Below are 20,242 nucleotides of genomic sequence, written 5' to 3'. Positions count from 1 at the left end.
TTGCTCGATTCTTCTTCCCATGCAACCAGCTGTTCTACTAACCTTGAGGATTCAGATTCAACTGCCCGGCCGGACGCTTGAAGTTTTTGGGTTGTTGGATAGTGGAGCATCAGGCAATTACATCGATGAGGATTTTGCTAGCACTTACAAGATTCCTCTTTTGCCCAGACACTCAGTCCTTCCTGTGGAGGTTATCGATGGTACTCCTTTATCCTCTGGACCGGTTCGTCTGCACACTGTCGGATTAAGTCTTAGGATCGCCGATCACGTGGAGAGGCTTGCTTTGGACGTCATCAGGTCACCTACTTACAAGTTGGTCTTGGGGTTACCTTGGCTCCAGCATCACAATCCAGTTATTAATTGGAGGACTCATACCTTGACCTTCTCCTCCACCTCTTGTACCTCGAGATGCAGCTTGCCTGTCCAGACTCTGGTTTCTTCAACTGAATTGGAACTCCGAGACAAGGGGACTCGCCTTTGTTCCACATTGCTGATTCCTCCTGAATATGCCGACTACGAACAAGTGTTTGCCGAACCAAGTAACATACCCCTGCCACCTCATCGGTCGTTCGATTGTGCCATAGAACTGTCTCCTGGAGTTGAGATTCCGCATGGCAGGCTGTACGCGTTGTCTCGGGAGGAGAGACGAGTACTACAGGATTACTTATCGGACTGCTTGAGTAAGGGGTACATCGTACCATCCAAGTCTCCCGCTGGATTTCCTCTGTTTTTCGTAAAGAAAAAGGAAGGTTCTTTAAGACCCTGTGTGGATTACCGGCTATTAAACGATATTACCATCAAGGACCGGTACCCACTACCGCTGATTCGAAGTATCCTAGAGACCTTACATCAGGCTCAGATTTTTACTAAACTAGATCTTCGAGGGGCATATCATCTGGTCCGAATCAAGAGTGGAGATGAATGGAAGACGGCGTTTAAGACTCCTTTTGGGCATTTCGAATACAGGGTTATGCCTTTTGGTCTGTGCAATGCCCCTGCGATCTTCCAACGGCTCATGGATCATATCTTTGGGGACATAATTGGAATCTCTGTCTGGATCTATCTGGATGACATCTTAATTTTTTCCCGATCAAAGGAGGAACACATAAGTCATGTACGAGAGGTCCTCGATCGGCTGCTTCATAATCATCTGTTTGCCAAGGCGGAGAAGTGTTCCTTCCATCAATCCAGGATTGAATTCCTAGGGTTTGTAATAAGTCAGTCCGGTATTGAGATGGATTCCAAGAAGGTTCAGGCCATTCAAGAATGGCAGCAGCCTCATGACGTAAGGTCACTGCAACGCTTCTTAGGATTTGCCAACTTTTACAGGCAATTCATTCCACGCTTCTCTGAGATCACCGCACCTCTTACTAGATTGACAAGCAGCAAGATAGTTTTTCTGTGGGACTCTTCCGCTTCACAAGCCTTTGATGCCTTGAAATCAGCCTTTATGGCTGCTCCGATCTTACGCCACCCACAGGATGACTTGCCCTTCATCATTGAAGCAGACGCTTCGGACTTTGCTGTTGGTGCTGTACTGTTACAAAAGGATCCCGCTACTTCAGTCGAACATCCCGTGGCTTACTTCTCCCGCAAGCTGAATCCCAGTGAGAGGAACTATGCAGTTATTGAGAAGGAGTTATTGGCCATCAAGATAGCTTTCGAGGAATGGAGACACCATCTGTTGGGAGCCCGTTTCTCGGTTGAGGTCCGCACAGATCACCGTAACCTGCAGTATTTACGCTCCTTACAATGTCGGACACCCAGACAGGCTCGGTGGGCCTTCTTCTTTTCTCCGTTTGTGTTCCATATTACTTACATCTCCGGATCCTCGAATGTAAGAGCAGATGCCTTGTCTCGATCCTTGGAGAGAGAGAAGAATGAAGACAACTCCAGCCAGATTCAACCTCTGATCCCTTCTCATCGTTTTCTATCGACGGTATCGCCACTCTTACAGTCAACATCAGACGCCACCCGGTCTGATTCTTGGAGGTCAGTTTTGCTCCAACGACCCTCAATATCTGAAAGTCATGGCCTCTTATTCTTTCAGAAGAGACTATACATCCCTAAAGGGGAGATTCGTAATGGCATTCTGCATGGAGTCCACGATTCCCCCATTGGAGGTCATCGTGGGATTCGTGCAACGCAAGAGTTACTATCACGACAGTTTTGGTGGCCTGGCTGGGCTGAGGAGGTTCGGAAATATGTACAGGCCTGTCCCATCTGTGCCCAATCCAAGGTTCCCAGACAACATCCTTTAGGGCTACTTTCTCCTACTGAATTGCCGCCATACCCTTGGCACTCAATTGCTACCGACTTTATTGTCGATCTTCCTCCTTCTGCAGGACATACTTGTATTATGGTCGTAGTGGACTGTTTTACAAAATATGCCCATTTCATTCCCTTTAAAAAGATACCCACTGCGGTCCAGATGGCCACTGCTTTTCTTCACGAAATCTACCGTTTACATGGTCTTCCTGAGAAGATCATTTCTGATCGAGGGTCTCAGTTTCTCTCTTCCTTTTGGGGTAAGGTTTGTGGTCATCTCGGCATTCATAGAGCCTTAAGCTTGGGTTATCATTCACAGTCCAATGGTCTCACGGAGAGAACGAACCAGACCTTGGAAGCCTACCTCCGTAGTTTTGCTAATGCCACACAAACCAATTGGAGTACCTATTTAGACCTAGCTGAGGTCTCCTACAATAATTCTTTTCATTCTGCCATCGGGACCAGCCCCTTTCATTGCTCCATGGGACAACATCCCAAGCTGATCCCTTTCCACCCTGTACCAACCAGTACGGTTCCTTCCGCCGACACCTTGGTCTCCACAATCCAACGGCAGCATGAATTGGCACGTACCTCTTTGACGGCCGCTCGTGACCGTATGAAGGCTCAGGCTGACCGTGGGAGACGGATGGAACCGGATTTCCAGGTTGGTGACAGGGTTTGGCTGTCCTCTAGGAATCTGCCTCTCCGCAACCTGCCCGTTAAATTGGCTCCCCGGTACTTTGGCCCATTTAGGATTGTTAAACGCCTATCCTCTGTAGCTTTTCGTCTCCAGCTACCTCGTTCATGGCATGTTCATCCTGTTTTCCATGTCTCCCTCCTGAAACCCTATGTGGTGGATCCTTATGGTCGTTCCAGTGTTTGTCCGGCCCCTGTTCTGGTACAGGGGGTTCCGGAATTCGAGGTTCAGGAGATCTGTGATGCCCGCTATCCCAGGGGGGTGCTCCATTTCCTGGTGGATTGGAAGGGATACCCGGCCTGTGATCGCACTTGGGAACCCTCTCGGCATGTGCACGCTCCGCGCCTTGTGCGCGAGTTCTATCGCCGGTTTCCCTGGAAGCCTGGGGCCCCGGATCTTCCTAGGAGGGGGTATAGTGTCACGCTTACCGGGAGACCGGGGTTCACTGTTCGCGCTCCCCCTCCCTGGCGCCTCTACCCGCGCTTTCGTGCTTGGGGAGGCGCCGGGGGGAGAGCTTCAGGGACATGGGTGGCAGCTCCTCGGCGCTTGCGTCGGGGACCGCGATTACGGTCCCGCGCATGCGCCGTGAGGCGGTCGCCCAGGCTTGGAGCAGCTTGCTGCTCAAGCCTCATTCTGGGCCCGCCGGCGCCTGGCAACCATCTGGCTTGCGCTCCAGGCCTCGCAGGCGCCGGCGGCCCATAAAGGGAGAAGCCCGGTCGGGAACAGATCGCGTCTCAACGCGTTCTGTTCCGGATCGTGTTCTCGCCTTCTCCCGCTCTGCTAGTCAGTTCCTGCCCTGTTCCCTGCTCCTACTTACCTTATCCTATTGCCCGCTGCCGGCCAATTCCCCTTTGGCCAAGTCTCTTCCTGGGTTATTTCCCTTGGTCCAGCTTCCTACTCTCCTGGTTCCCTTCCTTGTCCGTGCTGGTCCCCCTGCCTGATTTCATCCTCTCCACCTCTTGGCCTGGCCTATTTCCTGTGATTTTCTCCTGCGCTACCTGGGACTCTCTACTCCTCAGCACCCACTGCCAGCTACGGGTGTGGCCTCCCACACCTTTGGACTCTCTACTCCTCAGCACTCACTGCCAGCTACGGGTGTGGCCTCCCACACCTTTGGACTCTCTACTCCTCAGCACCCATTGCCAGCTCCGGGTGTGGCCTCCCACACCTTTGGACTCTCAACTCCTCGGCACCATTTGCCAGCTATGGGAGTGGCCTTCCCACTACTTGGGATTCTCCACTTCTAAGGACTTCCTGTGCTCACCCATCTCAGTTCATAGGAGTCTCGCCTCTTCAAGGATTCCCTCCTACCACTTCTTCTGTCAACACTGTGCAGATCTGTCATCACTGGAACCAGGTTGTGGCATTGGGAATCGGTCCATCTTTCACCCAGTTCCCACTCAGGGTGGAGGAGAGGCTGGTTGCTTGTATCACCAAGTCTTCTTGTCAGTCTGGCTGCCCCGTCGAGACCAACCAGAAATACAGGTACGCAGCATTCCCGTGATTCTCATCTTAACACAAACTCAGTGAAAAAAAACAGTAAAAAAACAAATTGTAGTAATATATTTGCATTTAAAAGCGGGGTGGGGGAATTTCCCTCAAGGCAGAATTTCCCAGCAGGCCATATGTAATTGGGTAATTAAACAACTAAAGGCAAACACCCCGTGAGACTACCTGAGATAATGCAGCTGAACGTTGGGAGAGTATGGTGAATGTCTTCCATTTCCTTGAACTCTTCTTTTCTCTTCTTGACTGCCCAATCATCACTATCTTGTCTTTCTTTACTTTCTGAACATTCATTATCTATTTTTCTCAAACACGCTAATGCTATGCCTGCTCCTCTGGATTCCTTTCCATTTTTTTTTCTCTGATGTAGCCTTTCTTTCTTCCTTACATACATTCTCTTTTAAATTAATTTCTATCATATGCTGTTTCTTCTTCTTTCAAGCATACTATCATTTTACACATTCTCAAAATAACCTTCTCTGGATGAATGTCTTCCTCTAGAGATCTCACCCATTTATCTACTTCCCTTTTAATCTCAACCTTTGGAACATGAAATCTGGTCTCATCTTTCCTCTCATCTGAAGAGCAATTCACTTATTATCTCACTTCAAACAGGGTGTCATGCTGCTTACTATCTTGACACTGCTATTCTACGATAACTAAAGTTATTAATTCTTCTCATCATGTGAGGCAATCGTCTCTTATTTCTCTGATCTATGTGCTGCTGTTGACATGGTAGAACACTTTGTTCTCCAGTCTTCTCCTTCTTCTCTTGGCACTTATGATGTTGCTCCTTATTTGGTCTCCTCTTACATCTGTTCATATGCCTTTTCAAGGGCTGGGTAATCTTATTCTTTACCAATTCACTATGGTGTTCAGCAAGGTTGTTTTTCTTAGCACAGAATCCTTCTTTTTCCTATTATTCAGTTATTCAGTTTCTTCTACCACTTTTATGCTGATGATTCTTATTTTCTTTTTTTCTGGATCACTATATTCATCCAGTTCAAAGTCTCTGTCCACTGTTAAATTTGGGTTGCTTTCTCACGCCTTGCAGCTAAACCCTTCCAAAATGGGGACTTTCATTTTTCCTGCATATTTTCCATATGATTCTGCTCCATCGTGTGTTTCATTCCATCCTAGTTATTATCCTTTGTCTTCTTCAGCTCATAGTCTATGCGTTCTTTTTTACTCTACTCTTTATTTCTCATCATTTTGCCACTCTTGCTTTATCTAGTTGCTATGAGCTTAATAATATTAAGAATATCTGTCGATTTTTTACTTTCTCAGGTGCCAAGACATTTTTTTATCTGACTATGTTATTCTCTCATCTTGATTACATCTTGATTACTGCTCTTTTCTTCTTGGTGGGTTTACAGCTAATGACCCTCAGCCTCTTATATCTCTATATGTGTTCTTCATATTACCCTTTCTTAGTCTTAGGTCATTGTTTTTTCTTTCCAGTGTGTCTTCCATTTCATTCTTGTTGTATCTATTTTAAAATCATCCATGGTCTCTCTCTTGTTCATGTTTCTCTTCTGTGGCATAAGTCTATGCTCTTTTTATGACATCTCACCCTACTTTTTTATTTCTGTTAATGGTTCCTCTCATCTCAATCCTCCTCCTCAATCTCATTTGTGTTATGTTCCTCTCTTAACTATGGAGTGTACTCCTTGTGTCTCTCATATCTACTTCCATGTTATCCAGCTTTTATTCACCTCTTAAATCCCATCTTCTCACTATATTTTGAATATACTGTGCTGTCTGTATTTGATTGTCTCCTATTCTTTTGTAACAGTTTATGAAATTGTGTACCGTGCTTTGGCAAAAGTGCCCTATACATTCTAATAACTTAATTAAAAAATCAATAAAGGGCCAGCGGTGTCGGGATGCAACACATTTCAAATGTGATACTCCAGTTTCCATTTGAAAACTGAGATTCAACGTAGTGAGTGAGTGGTTTTTGAACAGCAAAGTCAAGTGCTTTGTCTTGAAGATGAATGTGAAAGTGGCCTGATGAAGTGGGAACATCACTAGATAATAATTGGTTCACTATAAACAGTACTATGCTTTGCAAAATTTAAAGGTTGTATGTTTAGAATTCATAAACAAATTAGTTTAAACATGAAGGGCGGGCTAACTCTGTCCAACCCCCCTGGCAATACCATGAAGTCCTGGCTTTTATGCAAACACTGTATTTGTATTCCAGAATTATTTGAGACTTATTTTGCAACTTTTTTCATTTATACAAGAGAATGCCATGTACTCAGACTTTTGGAGTATTTCAGCCATAAATAGTAAACATATGGATACCCAATTTAGTAATACAATTGGTTACAATTGCACATTTACATTGACAATATCCAAACACATCCACCCTTCAATTTGTAATTATATGTGATTCAACCCAAGCCTATCAGATCTTCCCTGTCCCACCTGATCATCACGTCCCTTTCCCACCCACAGTACCCCTGTTCTCCCTAAGTCAAATCAGGCCTGACCTGCCCAGATCTCATTAGGTGTGGTCTTCCTTGTTTTGTCAACTTTGGCTCCCCTTATTGTCCCCTTCCATGACATGGCCCAGTGTTATATGCCAAGATATTTCGGAGTTACACCTGCAATGCCAGGCTGCAGTCTAATGAAACATTTCATGTGGCAGGCATAACATTCCCAATGTAGCCACAGGTTTGGAATTAAGTTTTGTCATTCGCCATTGCAAGCAAGGGTGTTGTTATTTATCATGTTCCCAGTGACATGGGCCATTATGTGCACCGTAAACCTAGCCATGGTGATCCTCCAGAATACTAGACGTGGAGGGCTCCTTTTTTCCTCACCCTTGCTGTGCCATGAAGCCAATCCTAACTTCTAACTTCCACACTTGACAACCTTATTTCATTGCCTGAACAGCATTGCAGGAATTCCACTCTCATGGGAATTTGATTCTCTATGCGAATTTTAGGGAAGGGGCAATGTTGCACTCTCCTGTAGTCGGGTTAATTTCTATGTTGGACAAAGGGGCAACACTGTATGCAGAGCTGTTTTTGAGACCTCAAAAGTAAAACCTTGCCTTTATGCCTCAACTGTGTTTTATAATATGTACTTAGTCAGAAAGGGGATCTGGGGGTTGTGAGTAGGTAAGATGGAAAGCTGACGTCCATGCGACATTTCTCTCTAAATAACTCATGTCTTCATGCACAACATAAAATCAATGTGTTATAATAAGGAAATGTTATCTTGATTGGGACATTTAGGCTACTTGTGATCTGATAAAAAAAAGCATTGATTTAGGAAAATAGTGCAAGAAAAGGATTGATTATGTTTAATTCAAATTATGAATTTATTATAATTGTTTTATATGTTTTTACAGCACTTTATTCCACAGCAGATTTTTTAAAGCGCTGATATGTTCCTGTTTTTTTTTTTGCCATGAAATACATCACCTCCCTCCCCCACCGCCATCCACACCCACCCCATAATGTCTTACCCGAACACCCCCTACAATTTGTGGCAACACATTTGTCGAAAAATTGGCAGTAAAAAATTACTGTAGTGAAAAATAAGACTGGTTACCATCATAAGTAATATATCTGCTGACGATATAATATAATTATTGAATGCGACCATAAGCCAAATTGTAGATTAAAAATGCCTGTAGGCTGAAATTATTCAGAGAGTAAGCATTTAAAAATTGAGAATCAGGACTAAATGTACATTTTAAAATGACGGAATAAACAGTCAAAACGATTTCCTGCTTGAGTGATTAGCTAAATATTGATCTAGAAATAACGCTGAGCGAGTTACATGTGACTCTCACAGGATGCTGCTTGATAGACAGGCCGATGGTTCTTGTTTACATTTAAAACCATGTGTGTCCCCAATTGAAAGCATCCCTGAAAGACATTGTAGTTTTACTGGTACAAAACAAGAAGGGGAGCTTTCACGGGGTGGAAGAGTGGGATTGGTAACATTTTTAAAACAGAAACAAGAGTTAATTCAACATTGTTTAACATATTATTCACGTTTGAGAAACAACATTATATTAGGGAATATTTATAAAAGCATGTATTGAAAACAAAAAAGCTGGTTGACTGGCACTGAGCTTAGATCCACTAATAATTCCCTAAATACAGGACGTTGGATGAATACAAGGCTCGTCTATGCGAGTATGTTATGTAACCAAGACAACCAATAATACAGCAAAACCATTCTTCTTATATATTGTTGGTAATGGTTCTAGAAGAGTTGTCTGGGGCTCTTCTTTTACCATACCGTGTATCCATTTGCGCAAGAAAAATCGAATGTGTGTTGTCAGGATTTCAGCTCAGTAGATAATAATTGAGTCAGTAGGCCTTTGTCAGGACTACTACACACGGTTTCACAGTTTCATCAGAAAATAAGCACCAGTATTGTGCTTTTAGTGTAACCATCTATCGTTTGTCTAATTACTGTTGAGTACAGGCCAACTTTACAATTTAAACCATCCCCTCAAAGGTAGTGTCCTGGTGGAAAGGATTATTTTTATTTGATAGTGAGTAGGAGACGCTTAACACACGTTAACATCATTTGCTCCCATTATCAGTTTCTAGTTCACGAATCTGGGGCGGTGTGTTGCCAGTGTTTTCACGTGGCGTATCTCACATAACATTTCATTTTAAGCAACACAAATTATTTGGGACAGCTTTCATTAAAGTTCCTTCTTGTCAATTAATGAATGGGAAATAGAGCAAGACTCTCGTGTCAATTAAGTTATGTCAACACCTGTTCCTCACTTTAATAGCTTTAGAATTCATACATTGATTTGTGTGTTATAAATGTATGTTGACACACTCTTTTCAGCGAAGAAGTCTGCAGAGTACCTGACACCGAGAAGTGAATATTTGGCAAGTGCGCATGTCTCTGTAAAATCCCGCGAGAAGGGCAAATGCAACATTTCTACCACGGCTATTGATTGATCCGCAGGCATCACATGAGGGTGATTGATAGATTTCAAAGGCACAAGAAGTCGAGGCAATGAGAACGGTGGTAAAACAAAAGCTCATTGTGGCGACATTACGTTTGAATGTCTTCATAAATCATGTCGCATGTCTTAAATACAGACAGTTTCATGTTTGCTACTAAATAAGTTGTTCCATCAAGGATCAAACTCCAAGTTCTGAACTATTTACAACGGATTCGAAAACAATGTGACACACGTTTTAAAATGTGGTAGGTAAAAGTTCAAGGAAAGCTGAGAGATAAAATATGGTAATATTGAATGTCAGTTCTAACTAATTAGCTAAATTCAAAGGAATGTTGCAGAAATAAGATGTGTGATCTTAGAGATGGTCAGAGTGCTGTTCTGCATTGGAAGAACTTAAGCAAACATTAAAAAATAAAAAGAGATACTAGAAAAAGAAATACTATTATATTGTACCTAGCATATTATTGTGTTTCCTTGTAAACCTGAAAAAGGGTACAATAGAACATCAAATCACATACATTTTGGGGGATTTGCACAGATTGGAACGTTTAAGAAGTTCTAATGAGTCCAACCTCATGGGCTATGAAAGTGCACATGTGGTTAGAGTTTATTTTCAGAATTACGTAGGATTCAGAGGCGCAGGAGGTTGTTGCTGGAGCAGAATTGGCAGACTGTGGAAATAGGGTAGGTCCTTTGGAAGAAAGGTAAGGCAATGGAGTGCATGACTGGGGACAGAGTTGGATTTAGGATACAATTTGTTTACATTGTGTGACATATTCAGTAATTTAATGTGGGTGATGTCATCAATGACATTTGTCATGTCATCTTTGATGTCCTGGGTGTTAATTTTAGAAGTGCACTGTGGTGGTGTGACTTATGTTTGCTTAGATTACCATAACTGTAAAATTTTAATGGTTTTTCAGTTTTATTTATAACCATAATGTCCCTTTAGCAACGTTTTTTCACTAAATTTGATAGGTTTTTATTAGTGCAACATAACCATAATGTCCCTTTAACAAAGTTTTTTCACTGAATTTCATGGGTTTTTATTAGTTCATCCTTAATCTGCGACAAATTCCTTATATTGTACTCACACCCAATGCGCAGCTGTAGAGTCCTCAGAAAATATTAATGTCTGTGGACAAGAGGTAGCATTCACAAAGTCCAGAAGCACAGAGGAGAACAGTACATGTTCTACCTTCAACCAACACACACTTATACATAAAGCAAAGGTACGTATATTTATTGCTCCCAAATATACCTTTTTTTTACAAATGTTTACTTGAAAATGTACAAATTATGTTTTATTCTTAACACCCAATATAAAGCAATGCACCAAGCATAATCCATAAGTGTACACCTCATATTATCACTTCAATATAACTGTTCATAGAGACTGACATACACCAAGTGCTCATTCTAAAGCAATCTCTTACCAAACTGTATTTCTTTCTTTAGTATTAGCATTAATTATGTAAACATGTATTGTAAGTAAAAAACACTATTTTTTCATTTTGACTGAAATGGCAAACACGCGGGAGTGGTTAGAGGAGAACTTCCTAAAAGAAGAAATGAGTGATGATATTTCTCTAATGGGATACAATACATCTTTTAATATAAGTATAACAATATAAATAAATAATATACTTTGTTTAGACCTCACTAAAACAATAATTTAATTTTTCTTACAGTACATAGTTTTCATGAAGAAACCACACACCAATTTAATTATTCACAATCCCAGAAATCAGAATGGAAAGCTCTATCCCCAACTGTACATACTCAAATCGTGAACTTGTCGACACAATTGGATGAACTTTGTAATGATTTTAAGGAACTTTTACAATGTGTCAACAATCATGTACTTAAAAATGTTCCCTATTACTGTCCTTCTTGCACCTGTCCCCCTCTCTCCAGCTATCATCCCCATCAATTTCCCAAACTTTAAATCAAAGACGCTTTGATGAAACCTCATTCCCTTCCTCCCCTGATTATTGTACAGAAATTCCTAATTCTCCCATTTATGTTATCGCAGGCTCATCCTGCTCCCCACAATACCAGTGCTCATCCAGCTACCTAACACCAGCTCAGACACAGCAGGCACCCTGCACTTGAACACAAATAATACATAGGAGACCCGAAAAAGAGAGAAATTGGCTGTAATGCAAACACACACCAGTTGATGGGGGGGTGCTCACTGCTATGCCCCTCCCAGGCCTGGTTCATCCTTATATACAATGAAGTAGCTAAATCTATTCCCCACCCATAAACCAGCACGCATAATGCACGTATGATAACAAACATGTTGATTTTGGAGAACAGGCGGAAGAAAGTATATTTTGCAACTGAAAGCTGTTTCTGCGAGGCAGTCTCTGGCAGCCTTGGGATTTGAGCCTGTCTATGTTCTCAGGAGGGGCTCTTCATGCCAGGCAGTCTGAGGCATCACACCATTCCACAGCTCAGCTGTGCTCTGCAACATCTCTTGGCATGGGTGTTTAGCTGTTAGGCAAGTCTGTAGGCCAGTCCGTTTGCATCCGATGTATCTAAAAGAAACCAAAAAAAAGTACAGTATCAACAATAGTAACATATGTTTCCCATTCCGATACCCAATCTCTTTAAAAAAGAAATGTATTTTTATACTATAAATGTATTGTATATTGCGTAAAATTTCTTTTTTTTTTAAAGCCCCATTATGAATCCACGGACACTACGGCTGTCTGGGGTGTCCGCACTCAAAACGGAGGTGTCCTCAGACTGGCGCACTATCCAGACATGTCTGGTTTTGCATGACACACTTTTAATTAGTCTACAGACACCCAAGCACATGCACACTGTGATTCCCATCGAATGGGTGTCTGTGGATGGCCGTCTGGGTTGCGGACGTCCCCGGACTTCATCAAGTGACTGCAACCATACGGTGTGACAGCTTGTTCGCAGAAGTTTAAAAGTGCATTTTCCACCAATCTAGGGTATTTCAAGCTAAAACGTTATGCTTGCACAGCTCCCAGACCCATTCTTCATTGATTTTACAACTTTTCCATTCATATTTGCAACTGGGTTGTCGGCGGATGGTTCCTCAGAAGAAACCCACCCATTACTTTTCCTCATTCTCCAATCTGGCTATCCAGGAGAGGGAATCTTGCAGCACATGCTTTGGAGATTACCTGCAATACTGCATCATCAATGGCATCTGCTATGGCCATTCCTCCTCCCCAACCACCACTGCCATCACCACCTGGAGGGCCTGGACAAGTCCCTATCTCCAGTACCCGGTTTGAGTCCTGGGTGTGGCAATTTTTCACCACCGTTGGAAATCTGCTGAAGGCTTGTGCAGCCAAGGTTCGTTGCACAGTCACAGAAAACTGGGATTGTATTCCTACGGCACCACCTCCATGTGGCCCCACACCATGTCCATCCACCCGGGTGCTCTGAGGAAGGCGGTACCTTTATCAAGGAAAAGTAGGTTGATGCCCTCTACCGCATCTTCCTTAACTGCCTCTGTTACCACAAAGGATACTCCTTTGGGGCAGAAGATCCCAGCATCATCCTCACAGGCCATACAGAATGCTGTTGACCCTTTTTTTTTGCGAGCGCCACGGTGCTATGTTCGTACTGTGAAGCACCGTAGGGGGAGCAGTTTCAGAGTGTTTTCGAGGCTGCGGTCAAGTGCACTAGTAACACTGCCACCTACCTTAATTAAGGCCCGCCCAACATCTTCCTCTGACCATCTGCCCCTTTGTCTCTGTGGTCAGCGCCCCTTCCCTTCCTTCCCTCTCCATCGTACCTTCCCACTCCCCAAAAAATACAAAAAACACACACAAATACAAAACCAAAATAAACACACAAAAAAGTTCCTTTAGGAGTCATCTTTTCCTGTTAAAAATAGAAGTGAGAATAAAGACTCACAGGCCCCTTTTCAGCCTGTATAATAGACAGACATAAACAAAATTTGAGTCGTGGGGATGGGGCATGAAAATCGTTTTTATTGTTTTTCACGCAAAATGATGGCTCTTTTTTTCAATCTTTATTTTCAGTATTTAAAACAATAACAGTTACAAATGACAACAATGCGCTGTATGATACGCAATCCCCCCACCACCTCCTATAGCTTGAGCAGAATGTTTCTCGTCAATAGTGCTGTTTCACTTCAATCTGTATGTAGTGTTAAAAAAAAGGAAGTCTGGAAATAAAAGGGAGAACCAGAAATATCCCACCAGGTTTTAGTCTGATACTGTTAGCAGATAATTAATATAGGGCCCCCATGCGTCTGGGGGGCGTGCATGCAGAAGTAAGGTTCTGATAAAAGTTGACTCCATATTTGTGGCAGTACGTCACATCCTGGAGCCACAGCTGTATTGTGGGTGGGCATATTTTTCCCCAGGATATATCTATCCACCTGGTTGCAAGTACTAGCAATAGCATAGCCAGCCTCCTCACCTGGGGTTGCAGATCTCTAGTGCAACCTAGCATCGCCACTCTTGGGCTTTGTTCCTGTTGTTCTCCTACAGTTAATGAGATCTTGTCTAACACATCCACCCAAGATTGGGCTATTGTTGGGCACTTCCAAGCCAGATGTAGAAAGCCTGCCGGGGATTCGGCACACCTCTCGCAGGCCGTTGATATGGACGGGCATTGTCTGTGAAGTCTAGCCGGTGAGTGATACACTTGATATACGAAATTAAAATTAATCCATTTGTACCTGGAATTTAGGGAAACACTCTGCGTCTGCCACAGTATGTATGCCCAATCTTCCTCTGTGATCAAAATCCACAGTGTCCCTTCCCACCTCATCTTGGGGGTTGTCAGTCTGTTTGTGGTGTGTGTTAGTAGGTCTTTGTAGATGCTAGATATTAGCCTGCCATCACCTTGAGTTTGAATCACCCCAGGTAGGAGTTGCTATTGGGTGATTGTGCCGGGAATGACAGGATTGGTGATTTAAGTGTATGTCAGAGTCGGAAGTATATGAACACATCTAGCGTAGATACTGCTCCCCTTTCCTGTGCCAGTTGGATCGTCAGAAATCCCCCTTCTCCAAACTGATCTCCTAGAGTTTCTACTGCACTGCAGGTATACCCTTTCAGCTGTGAGCGGGAACCCCTGGAATACATTTTGCCAGGAGAAGGGGTGAGTATCTATCTGTGAAATTATTTATTTTTCACTATTCTTTTCCACATTTCATACATGATCAGAGCTACATTCAGGTCCTGATTCATGGAAGTGTTTTATAATGGTGCAATCCCATAGGAAAACGTTCCATGAATCAGGCACTTAGTGTCTTTGGCGGTACCTGGAGTTCACCAATAATCACCACTCGTTGGAGATTGGGGGTTATCAGGGCTCGTTAAATTTGAACGTCGGGACGAATGAAAAGGGTGGCATATCAGTGTCGTAAAAATTGCACCTGTGCGGCCCAATAGTAACATTCTAGGTTGGGCAGTGCCAGTCCTCCTTTCGTTGTTGGTTGAACCAGGATCCTGTGAGCCACTCTAGCTAGCTTACTTCCACATATTAGCTCTAGGATTAGGCCGCATAGGCGTCAGAAAAAACGCCCCGACAGTAGTATCTGGATGTTGACAAACAGATACAAGAGTTTGGGTAATATGACCATTTTCACTATGGTAAACCAGCCCCAGAGTGTGAGTGGAAGGTGTTGCCATTGTGATATTTTGTCGTGAAGTGTTTCTATCATCTTTCCGTAATTGTCTCGGAAGAGTTCTTCGTGATTCCTTGACAGCATTACTCCTAGGTATCTGACTCCTGTGGACTCCCATCAGAACTCAAATTTGTCTTTAAATTCAGCAGTTTCTACTCTTAAGGGGATTACTACAGACTTGTTGTGGTTGAATTTTAACCCAGAGAAGGCTCCAAACCTGAGTACTTCACTCATTACTGGGTTTAGGTTCATCACTGGGTTGCTGATAAAAAGGGCTACATCGTCAGCGTATAGTGACAAAATTAGTTTGTGAGATCCTAGGGTGTGTCCTCTTTTGACTTGTTTATCTCTAAGCCCTTCAGCAAGTGGTTCCATGGCGAGGGCGAACAGCAGGGCTGACGAAGGGCATCTCTGCCTGATACCTCTTTTTAGCATTATGTGGGGTGACTGTCTTCCCTAGTATGATTTTAGCTAACGGGTTCTTGTAAAGGAGTGAGACTAGTTTCAAGAAGTAGCCTCCGGGGCCCAGCTTCTGGAGTACTGTGAAGAGGTATGGCCATTTGACTGAGTCAAAGGCTTTTTCTGCAACTAATAGGATCACCACTGCCTGGGTTGAGGGGTCTGAAGCTTTCATGATACCGAAGAGCCATCAGATACCAAATGTTGTATTCCGCCCTGGCATAAAACCTGCCTGGTCAGCTAGCACCAGACCGGGCATCAGTGGGAGCAATCGCTTAGTGAGGATCTTTGCGAAAATGTTATTATCAACATTTATAAGTGAAACCGGTCTGTGTGAGGTGCACTCTTCAGGGGGTTTCCCAGGTTTGTGAAGTAAGACAATGTTAGCTTCTCGTAGCGTAGGGGGCAGGCTCTCTTTCTCCAGTGCCTCCTCGTACACCAATAATAGAATCAGCGATAGAGTCGGAGCAAATGTTTTTTAAAATTCCCCTGTTAGCCCGTCGGGGCCCGGTGATTTGGATCCCGGTAATTTTTTTATTGCTGCTAGTATTTCCTCAAGAGTAATTGGTCTATTGAGGGACTCCCTCATTTACCCTCTACCCAGTACAACTCTGTTTCCTCTAGGTAAGCTCGCAGAACTATGGGGTCCTTCTTGCATGCAAAATACTTCCAGGATCTACCCTTCGGTATGAACCAAGTTTCCATGGGGGTCCTGGATGCATTCTACAAGTGGGGGACATCTGTCGGTGGCCAACAGCCCTCCAGGAGGGCCCCTGGTTTCTGCCACCCACCATACTGCCATACTTGATTGCCACATGCCAGGAACCGGTCTTCATGATTGGCGTTTGCCCTGCATTTATCTAATTCTTCTTTGAGTAGGGCTAAGGCCTGTGGTTCCTGGTGTTCAGTGTAAGCCTTCTCTAGTTCTTTTAGCTGGGTCTCTTTTTCTGTGAGTTCTTTTCTAATAATTTTTAGGATCCCGTTTTCTTTGGCCATGCAGATCCTGCGGGTATAACATTGCAGGATTTCCCAAAGGGTCCCACTCAATGTAACTGACTCTTGATTAGTTATGTGAAAAGACTCGATCTCATCTAGAAGTTCTTGGGCAAACACTGAATCTTGGAGTGCCCCTGGTTTGAATCTCCAACTGTAACCCCCTCTCTTGCTAGTTGTGGCTATACACTCCAAGATAACTGGCGAGTGATCAGACAGCATTTGCTGGAGAATCTGACTATTGCCCCAATGGGAACCCCCATCCCGGAACACCAGTATATAGTCTAACTTGGAGCTGGCACCGTGAACCCAGGAGTGGTAGGTACATTCTCGGGTTCCTATGTGACCAATTCTCCACACATCAGTTAGATTATAAGCTGCACAGATTTCCTGTATTTGAAGGCTTGCCTTAGTGGGTGTTTTTGTGGTCATGTGGGATGTGTCCTATTTGGGGTCTAGGGTGGTGTTCAGGTCTCCTCCCCGTATGATCGTGGCTGTGTTAAACTCTGCTAGGTGTGTCATGATGCAGTCAAATGCATTGGTTCTATCAACATTTGGTCTGTATGTGTTTACCAGGACAACCATTTTCCCCTCAAGCATCCCATGTACCGGTAGCACTCTGCCCACTTTGTTGTTTGCCACCAACAGCAGTCACAACTTCACATGTCTACTGATCAGTATTGCCACCCCCCTAGCATAGGATGAAAAGGAGGAATAATATCTGTGATAGCCCCAACTGGTGGCCCATCTTCCTTCAGAGGAGGGGAGAAGATGGGTTTCTTGAATGACGGCGATATTGACATTATAGGCCGAGGTATTGAGATATTCTCCTTGTTTTAGCAGGTTGTTCCCCCCTCTAATGTTCCATGTTGCTACCTTGAATCTCTTTGGTCTTTGACATGTTTATACAGTGTTTATTCAACCTTTTTACTTACTGTTACAGTAGTGTCTGCATGCACTACTAGGTTTTCTGTGTTCAACAGTGGAGTTTGTCGGTGGGGACCAGGCTTACGCCTAGCGCATTCTCTTATACACTTCCCTTTCCCAAATCGCTGCCTTCCATTCTAACCAACTTGCAGTGAGGTTTCTCACCTTTCTCTCCCACACCGGCAACCCCCAACCCGCCCGTCAGTTGTCCCCTCCCCTTCAACCAATAACTTTTAAACAGTGCTGTGCTCGGGGCGCTAGTGCCCAGCCAAGTCCAGTCAGAGGGTGTGCATAGTTACGTCTAGGTGTGTTACTCAGTGATCTAAATGTAGTTAATATAATGGAGCTGAACTATTTTGCTTCCCCCTGTACAAGTACACTTTGTCAGGCTTGTAGTGTAGAGAGTGTAATGTGTCGCACAGGCTTGGATTGTTATTAGAGGGCCGGCAGCTGATTTCATCTACAAGGTTGCTCACCTCCTCTGGTGAGTTGAAGAACTGCACCTTCCCGGCATGCTGAACACAGAGTTTTGCAGGAAAAAGTATTGTATATGGTTTTCTCTCAGGCGTTGTTTCACTCCTGTGAAGGATCTGTGCGATGCTTGGACTGCTGATGAAAAGTCTGGGTAAATTTGGATCTTGTCTCTGTCATAGTGCAACTCCCCTTTTTCCCTGGCAAGTTGCAGGATTGTGTCACGGTCCATGTAGTTGAGCTCATTTCACTACAGAATTGAGATGGTGAGAGTTCTCCAAACAACTCTTTACACATTGCTTCAACAAATTCCTCCATCTTCTGCGGGATTTGGCTCTCTCTCTCACCCCGACCAGCCGGATATTAAATCTGCAAGTCCTCCCCTCTAGATCCTCACTTTTGGCTGCTACTGCTTTCACTTTGACTTCTAATGCAGTCACTCTGGCTGTTAATGCAGTGCTTCCATCTGCCAGGTCCAACACCCTCTGTTCAGCTATGCCTAATCTACCACTGTGCTTGTTTAGCCGGTGTTGTGATAGATCAACTTTTGAGGAGAGCGCGTTGAGTTTAGAGTCGCGATTCCCGATGCCTGCAATGAGTTCTAACAAAATCTCTTGGATGTCTTTGTTTGAGGTCTGGGCCGCATCCTAGTCGTGTTCCTTTGTTGTTGGTCGGGGCTCTGACTGCGGTTGTGATTTGGGGTTCTTGGTGATGGCTCCGGACTCAACAATCACCTTCCTTTGCTCATCTCCTGTGCAAACAGATGCTAGTTATAGCATTATTATTGATTTTAATTTTGTCGTATAATGGCAACAATACACCCCTACCAGTACGAGCCAGAGTATTCTGAGGCATAATTAATTGAAAGAGAAAGATGTGGAAACGATGGGGCATCGGACAACAGTTGGGAGGACGAATCACTGGATCCTGAGCCAGAGCCTAGTTGCATCGAAGACATCTCCACCTGGTGTACCTGCAATCGGTGCAAGGTCATGCCAACCAAGGAGGAGAACTGCTGCTGCAGAGAAAACTCTGGATGCTTGGCCTACATACCGGAAGACGAGATAAGGCCGCAATGTGTTAGCGAGCTGCATGACTTCAGGGCAGTCTGCCTCACAAGGTCTGTGTTGAGGATTATGATGGTGCTTATGCATGAACTTTGCACAACAGTTTGCCCTCGCAATCCAAGTAACGAGTTAGTGTACTCTAGATGTGATGTAACTTAGGCCACTAACATTTCATGTTTGTCTCCTATATTGTCATAACTTTGATCTATCACTGCCAAATGAATGTAGTCCGGCCATTCAATCCATTTCTCACGATTTGGGGAAATCATATTGGTCATCTTATGTGTCTTTCACTTACAACCAAGAAACGATATTTCTCTGTCCCCCAAATGTTATGGATTACATGGGTGTTCACTTTTGTAATGCGTCTACACTTTAAAGCCCAAGTTGATTGATCCATGAAGTAACATTTGCACTGGCAACTATGCCATAGGATACAAGATTGCATTTTCAACTAAGGTTTGTACACTTATGTTCATTTAAATACAGTTTGTATGTTTCTCTTCCACAGGTGGTACAGGCTGGTGGCCTATCGTTTGTTTACATGGTGGCTTCATTCGAGGCTTGGATACCGCGTTCGAAGAGTAATACCCGCCTGTGTCATTGGTGCCATTCGAGCCACATTCCTCAGTGACAGCGGTCAGTACAGGGAATTTTCCTGCACTGTGCTGCAACCCGAAGTATACAATTTGTAGTACATTTCTGCCATCAACATCAGCAACAAAATAAAATAAAAATCATCTTTTATGAATTGTTGTTTCAATTTTTCATTGAATCAAGGACACGCTCAATTGTCCTGGCAGGGCTGGCAGGGTGGGAACGGCCAACGTGCCAAACACCATGTTCACTTCAAAGGTATCTTCTGCGCAGGGGCCAATGCTCACATGGCCTAGCCAGACCCAGTGTCTCCAGGCAGGCTCCCCTGAAGCAGGCCGCACCCCAGCAATCCACATAAGTGTGTCTCCATTCAGCAGTGTTCTGGTCCTTTTCTGCATGCCTCGTGCCCCTTCATTCCCCCTCCAGTATCAAAGGCTGTTCGTACCTGTGGCTGTGCCCTCCCAAGCAGGCTGGCAGGGTGGGAACAGCCAAGATGCCAAACATCATGTACACTTCAAAGGTATCTTCCACACAGGGGCCATTGCTGACATGGTCTAGCCAGACCCAGTGTCTCCAGGTAGACTCCCCTGAAGCAGGATGCGCCACTACAATCCACATAAGTGTGTCTACATTTAGCAGTGTTTCAG

Source organism: Ambystoma mexicanum, chromosome 1p (assembly GCF_040938575.1).
Source record: "Ambystoma mexicanum isolate Mex_15411 chromosome 1p, UKY_AmexF1_1, whole genome shotgun sequence".
NCBI lineage: Eukaryota > Metazoa > Chordata > Amphibia > Caudata > Ambystomatidae > Ambystoma > Ambystoma mexicanum.
Note: the sequence above shows the minus strand (reverse complement) of the source record.